The sequence below is a fragment of the Etheostoma spectabile genome, chromosome 11 (assembly GCF_008692095.1).
Source record: "Etheostoma spectabile isolate EspeVRDwgs_2016 chromosome 11, UIUC_Espe_1.0, whole genome shotgun sequence".
Lineage (NCBI taxonomy): Eukaryota > Metazoa > Chordata > Actinopteri > Perciformes > Percidae > Etheostoma > Etheostoma spectabile.
This window is the reverse complement of record NC_045743.1, coordinates 24,169,799-24,177,484: the sequence shown is the minus strand read 5'-3', so window position 1 is coordinate 24,177,484 and position 7,686 is coordinate 24,169,799. Positions and strand designations below refer to the sequence as shown.

The following is a 7,686-nucleotide window of genomic DNA, read 5'->3' as shown; positions in this document are numbered from 1 at the left end:
TTGCAGTGTAAGTAAGTGACCTTAAAATTAAATTAAATTGAATAGGTAATTAAAGTAATAATGCAAAAGTAGGTAACCATAATATAAGTTACATTCACCTGTGACCATAAATAATATTGAAAAAGTAAGTACTTGTAATGGAAAATTTTTAATGCAGATAAAGATAGACAGATAGTGTATGGATTCATCATAAATACATTTGTTTTTGGTACATAGAGAGACAGTGGACAGACGTGAAAGGGGGAGAGAGAATGGAGATTATATTATGATTTACACATTATCCATTGTGGGTAGAAGGGTACTTTACAACAACAATTTGATTACGTTTACAATTTTTTTATGATTGTTTACACACTAAAATAAAAATGTCCACACAATTTGCAAAATCCTGCTCCAATGAGCAAAACCCCTCCACAGATTACACACAATGTCTGCTTCACCCTTTTTGCAAAACATTAAACACAGTGATTTATAAAACTCTACACACAGTTTCACACCTTAGACACAGATAAGGATTGTGAGGTTACTTCTTTGTCATTACAAAGCCGCGGATTGCCAATGACCACACTATTTCACGCTATTGCAGACACTATTGCAGCCAATTTCACACTGCTGTGATAAATAAAAAACACATTTGTAAAAAAAACTAATTTTAGGAAATTAGCAGCACCAAGTGGACCAGATGTGGTACATTGTCGTTGGGGCTGCTCTGGTCCAGAATTGGTTCCACGAGCACCCTGATTGCTGTGACACTCTCGTGCAATCTGTCAAGAAATGTATTAGAGTCCCAGATTTGCATGTTGGTAAAGGACCACACTAATTGTTTCAATCAATTCAATTAATTGAAAGGGAATTTGAAGTCTTATACCTTCCTCCATACTCCCCCTTCCTGAATCCAATAGAAGAGTTTTTTTCAGCATGGCGGTGGAAGGTATACAACCTGCAGCCCTATGACCATTGGCCCTCATTCAGGCCATGGAGCGGGCCTGTGATCATATCGGCGCAGCTTCTGTGCAGGGGTGGATTTGTCAAACGAGACAATTCTTCCAACGGTGCTAAAATCTTATAGCCTGATCCAGCCAGACAGAAAGATGACGAATAGTTACAGTATTCTTGTTGCTTTTACAGCACTTTTTCTTCAGAGTCAAAGTGTATCTACAGTACCTCATGCAGTCATTTTTATTTGTCTACAGATGTTATTTGTTTCATTGATTTCATTGTTGGTTGATTACTGTAACTGATTATGGTAAGAAATACTGTATTGAAATAAATACTTCATGTTCAGCATTAGTGATGTGCAGTGCTTGGTAAGTTTATGGTAGACCTGTTTGTGTACATTCTCCCCATATCCAATCCAATCCACTTTATTTGTATAGCACATTTTACAAACACCACAAGTACCAAAGTGCTGCACAGAAAACTCAAACATACAAAACAATAATGAAATATGGTAAAAACTAAATAAGAGCATCTGGTTTAAAAGTTAAAAAAAAAAATAGATAAAAATACTAAATACTAAAATACAATTAAACAGTAAGAGCCATCAGAGGACCACAACTCACATGGAGTTAAAAGCCAAAGAATAAAAATGTGTTTAAGACGAGATTAAAACACTCAATGTTTGGGCGTTTCGGACATGGGGGGGCCGAAGCGTTCCAGAGTCTAGGTCCAGCCACAGAAAAGGCCCTGTCCCCGAGTTTTAAGTCTCGTCTTTGGGACCACAAGCTGGAGCTGGCTCTCTGACCTCAGTGATCGCGCGCCTATAATCTGGATGGGTCTGAGATATATGTTGGGGCAGTCCATTCACAGCTTTAAAAACAAACAATAAAATTTTAAAATCAATCCTAAAACGTACCGGAAGCCAGTGCAATGAGGCGAGAATTGGACTTATATGAGCGCGCTTTTTGGTTCCAGTTAAAAGACGCGCTGCAGATATTTGGACTAACTGTAAGCGTGAAAGTGCTTTGTGACTTATACCGATATAAAGTGCATTACAGTGTCTAAACGAGAAGAAATAAAAGCATGTATAGCTTGTTCAAAACTGTTAAAAGACAAAAACGGTTTAACTTTGGCTAAAAGACGAAGATGATAAAACTAGATTTCACAACTGCATTTATTTGTTGTCAAGTTTAAAATCACTGTCTATTTTTACCCCAAGGTTAGTTACAACAGGATGCACAAAATCACTGAGGGGCCCAAGTTTATCATAGAATTAGTGGGACCAAATGCATGATCTCAGTTTTACTCTCATTAGTTTAAAAGATTTTGGGCAACCACGCTTTGACGTCATTTTAACAGTTTAGTAGGGGTGTCAGGGGATGCCTTCCTGCTTTTTGATTGGTATATAAATTTGACAATATCAGCTAAAGATATAGGAGATGCCATGCTTTTAAAAACTATTCCAAGTGGAAGGAGTACAGTGCAAAAAGAATAGGACCAAGAATAGATCCCTGGGGGACTCCACAGTTAAGAGGCACAGTTGACATATCTTAAACTAATCATGAAGAATGTTGTGGATTCGTCACTATTTTTCATCTAAATTATCCCTTACATAAAAATGTCTGGCCAACAATGTAGCACATGCTATTTCCTAAAATTAGTTTTTTTATTCATCACCACAGTGTGTAACTGGCTGCCATAGTGTCTGATCATTGAGGACTGGGTTGGTTAAATGAAAACACTTTCACAAATGTGTGAATATGTTTTGACAGAAGTGTGTCATTTTGCAAACAATGTGGGAATTATGCAAATTGAGGGTGGTGTTTGGATAACTGTGATTACATTTTGAAAAAAAACAACCCGGTTTTCAAAATTGTGTGGAAACAACTGAAAAAAACTTTAATATAGGCTTTGCCGTCTAAGAGCTGTTGCTATTGAGGTTTATCCCTCATGCATGCACAGTCGTCAACGGGCCTCTTACATTTTCAGTTACTGTATATCATAGCTGAGAGACCTGTGATCCATCCCATTTTTTCCTGTCGGCCTGTGTACCGGCTGACAGGCTGGCTACATCCTGCCGTCAGATCTTCACCCGAGTTGCGAGGCATGCCTGGGCCTGGGCCTGGGTGCACTTTCGAAAAAAAAAAAAAATAATAATAATAAAAAAAGGCGTCTGCAAAAGTTTGGGCACCCTGCAGAGTTTCTAGCATGCACTGCTATTTTGGAAAGCTGAGACCTGATAGTGTCATTGATTGTTGTCAATTATTGTCTGAAAAGACCAGGTGATGTCAATCTTAAGGTTTTAAATGCCCAGACTCATCTGACCCCCCCCCCAACAATCAGCACCATGGCTTCTTCTAAGCAGTTTAGAAAACTGAAACTGAAATAGTTGACGCTCACAAAGCAGGAGAAAGGTATAAGAAGATAGCAAAGCGTTTTCAGATGCCAATATCCTATGTTCGGAATGTAATTAAGAAATGGCAGTCATCAGGAACAATGGAAGTTAAAGCAAGATCTGGAAGACCAAGAAAAATATTAGACAGAACAGCTCGCAGGATTGTGAGAAAAGCAAGTCCAAACCCACGTTTGACTGCACGATCCATCCAGAAAGACCTGGAGACACTGGAGTTGGTACACCATTCCAGTATAAAGAGATACAGACATCCAAAACTAAATAAGAGTGAAGAAATGTGGCAAATCTTGTTAGTTTTCATTTATACAAAGCATCACAAATAACCAAATACCAAAGATTAAGACTGTCTGAGTTATGCAGTGATGTAGTTATCATAACATTATATGGACTGTGCTTTCTGTTAGGAAAGCATAAATTCATGTCTGTGTAATGGTGTAGACTGAATGGTCACAATAGGTCAATGCTATTTGTCTGATTGTACTCAGATGTCAAAAATGGTCTAAGATTATCTACTGAGAGGATTAAAATTTCTGAATTGTTCAGTGGAAATTGTGTTGGAACATTTGTATTCACACAGAGCTGGGTTAAAATCACCACGCTCACTACTAACCAGCACTTCACATGAAGAGGACATGTATTTAATTTTGATGATTTTTAGATGCACTTAAGTTTATTTCTGTTATTTCCAGCCATCGATGTGTCTCCAACAGCCTCAGTGCTGCTCCAAAAGGCAAAGATAAAAGACGGCTTGCTGAAAAGACAAATCATGCAGTTGAAAAATGCTGCGTATTATATTTTGCTGTAGTTAGTTATTGCACACTAAGAAGATTACATTTTTTGAAGTGTTAAACTTTGAAAGCATTTGGCAGACTGAATTAAAACACATTACATTACATGCAATAGCATTTTCACTTTCCTCCTTTCTTTCACTTTCAAATTTAAAGTTTTAATGCAAATTTCAGAGAATAGGCTAGAATTGGCATTTTGTACTTAACCCTAGTTAAGCTGTGACCGAACTTTCTTTGTGCGTATTTGATGTTAATATTAACACTATTATTTTAATTATACTATTTCCTATTGTTTTAGCCAAGAACACTGCTGTAGGGAAGGAGTTCAACCAAACTACATTTGCATCTGCATCCTCCTCATCCAACATCTCCTTGTCATCTTCAGAGGGCAAGAAGAAGAAGAAACAGCACAAAAACAAGCATCACAAAAAGCACATAAAAAAAGAGATTCATCCAAAAGAACAAAAAGAAAAGAAGACAAAGGATGAAGGTGGCAAAAGGAAGGACATCACTTGGCAAAAGAGGTGAATAAAGGGGCCGAAGTACAATTACATGTTTTTAAATTGTGGTTAAAATTAGAAATCTGAAACACTTCTACTTAGTATAGTTATAGGTTTGAGTTTTAGATTGGATGCACACCAGAGTTCTATTGATCCATCCAGATTGTGTCGGTGTGATTTGGTGAGGTTTGGAGATATCAACCATAAAGGATCGACATTTGGTTTGTTGCATCAAAAAATTTATTGGAAAAACTCAACAATTCAATTCAATTCAATTTTATTTATAGTATCAATTCATAACAAGAGTTATCTCAAGACACTTTACAGATAGAGTAGGTCTAGACCACACTCCAGAATTTACAAGGACCCAACAGTTCTAGTAGTCTCCTCCAGAGCAAGCAACAGTGCGACAGTGGCGAGGAAAAACTTCCTTTTAGGCAGAAACCTTGGACAGACCCAGGCTCTTGGTAGGCGGTGTCTGACGGGCCGGTTGGGAATGAAGAGTGGCAATAACAAAAATAGAAAAAATTAGTAGTTTGTAGCAGTTCTTTGTAGTAGTTCATGGCATAGCAGGACGCTGTGCGGCATCAACAGCAGTGTTTCTTTCCAGAAATCATGAAATGGTTACACAGGATAATATCAGATCTGGCTGTGAGCAGTTTTAATGGAAATATTTTCCAACAAAGTACCCTGCCATAATAGTTATCCATTATCCATATGGATTATTGTTAGTTATTATGTCATGCTTTCTGAAAAAAGGTGTGGAAATTCCAAATGTTATTTTTCGTGCATTGAGCTACACTGAATTAAAGCCTATCTCCTTGGATACCTCCAAGCTTATGCAAATCACACTGAACCTGTGCTGGCCAGATGTACATTTCTGGGTTAAAGCCTGACATCTGGCATGTCTGTCATGTGCCAGATGTCCCTCCCCCACCACTGCTACAACGGGGTTAAAACCGTATAGCCAGACCTTACTAGAGTGCTGAAACTGCACTGTGGAGATAGGTCTAGCAAAGCGAGAATACACCAAAATTACCTGAATGGATATATAGAACTCTAGGTAAGAGTAAGCTTCCCCTTGAAGCATATCACTTTTACCTAAACTACACCAAAAGAAGCCTATCCAGGAGATATTTTATTTTGCTTTAAAAGTGAACTACAAATGCTTAAGATGGTTAAAGACATCAGTCACATCTGTGGAAGGATAAGTAGATATGGCAAGTAATTAGTTGTGCCATTATTTAGGTTTAATAGTTTGTGCCATTATTTAGGTTTTATAGTTTAATCCTATCACATTTCTACAGGGTTAACTGTTTGTTTTTTCGTCTCATAGAGATACATACCTCTATTTATACTGTATGCTTATTTTAAGTAGTCAAATGATTGACAAGTTTATCTATCTGTTATCTGGTATCTACTTTTGCAGCCAGAAGCCCAACAGAAATCATCAACAAATACAAGAGGGTGTTGAGGGCATACAACCACGGCATGAAATTGGGAGAAGCGTGTGCACATGCTGGAGGGACAGAGCTGACAGTGAGGTCTAAAGCGGCCATTCCAGAGTTTGCCACATCTTCCCCACATACAGTAAGGTCCATAAATATTGGGACATCAACACAATTCCAATCTTTTTGGCTCTATACACCACCACAATGGATTTGAAATGAAACAAACAAGATGTGCTTTATCTGCAGACTTTCAGCTTTAATTTGAGGGTATTTACATCCAAATCAGAGGAACTTGTAGAATTACAACATTTTTATATGTGCCTGCCACTTTTTAAGGGACCAAAAGTAATGGGACAATTGGCTGCTCAGCTGTTCCATGGCCAGGTGTGTGTTATTCCCTCATTATCCCATTTACAAGGAGCAGATAAAAGGTCCACAGTTCATTTCAAGTCTGCTATTTGCATTTGGAATCTGTTGCTGTCAACTCTCAATATGAGATCTAAAGAGCTGTCGCTATCAGTGAAGCAAGCCATCATTAGGCTGAAAAATCAAAACAAACCCATCAGAGAGATAGCTAAAACATTAGGTGTGGCCAAATCAACTGTTTGGAACATTCTTAAAAAGAAAGAACGCACCGGTGAGCTCAGCAACACCAAAAGACCCGGAAGACCACGGAAAACCACTGTGGTGGATGACCGAAGAATTCTTTCCCTGGTGAAGAAAACACCCTTCACAACAGTTGGCCAGATCAAGAACACTCTCCAGGAGGTAGGTGTATGTGTGTCAAAGTCAACAATCAAGAGAAGACTTCACCAGAGTGAATACAGAGGGTTTACCACAAGATGTAAACCATTGGTGAGCCTCAAAAACCGGAAGGCCAGATTAGAGTTTGCCAAACAACATCTAAAAAAGCCTTCACAGTTCTGGAACAACATCCTTTGGACAGATGAGACCAAGATCAACTTGTACCAGAGTGATGGAAAGAGAAGAGTGTGGAGAAGGAAAGGAACTGCTCATGACCAAAGCATACCAACCTCATCATGAAGCATGGTGGTGGTAGTGCCATGGCGTGGGCATGTATGGCTGCCATGGAACTGTTTCTCTTGTATTTATTGATGAGGTGACTGCTGACAAAAGCAGCAGGATGAATTCTGAAGTGTTTCGGGCAATATTATCTGCTCATATTCGCCAAATGCTTCAGAACTCATTGGACGGCGCTTCACAGTGCAGATGGACAATGACCCAAAGCATCCTGCGAAAGCAACCAAAGAGTTTTTTAAGGGAAAAGTGGAATGTTATGCAATGGCCAAGTCAATCACCTGACCTGAATCCGATGTGAGCATGCATTTCACTTGCTGAAGACAAAACTGAAGGGAAATGCCCCAAGAACAAGCAGAACTGAAGACCGTTGGCGTATAGGCCTGGCAGAGCATCACCAGGGATGAAACCCAGCGTCTGGTGATGTCTATGTGTTCCAGACTTCAGGCTGTAATTGACTGCAAAGGATTTGCAGCCAAGTATTAAAAAGTGAAAGTTTGATTTGATTATTAATCTGTCCCATTACTTTTGGTCCCTTAAAAAGTGGCAGGCACATA

At 38.8% G+C, this 7,686-nt stretch overlaps 1 long non-coding RNA gene across 1 annotated transcript in view; it reads left to right on the top strand.

The window, feature by feature from the left end:
* Positions 1-676, top strand: part of LOC116698280 (uncharacterized) — a 21,293-nt gene extending 20,617 nt beyond the window's left edge. Inside the window, exon 4 of the long non-coding RNA XR_004334172.1 lies at positions 665-676. This is a non-coding gene — a long non-coding RNA (uncharacterized LOC116698280). The remainder of the gene's footprint in view (positions 1-664) is intronic.
* Positions 677-7,686: the final 7,010 nt, after the last annotated feature.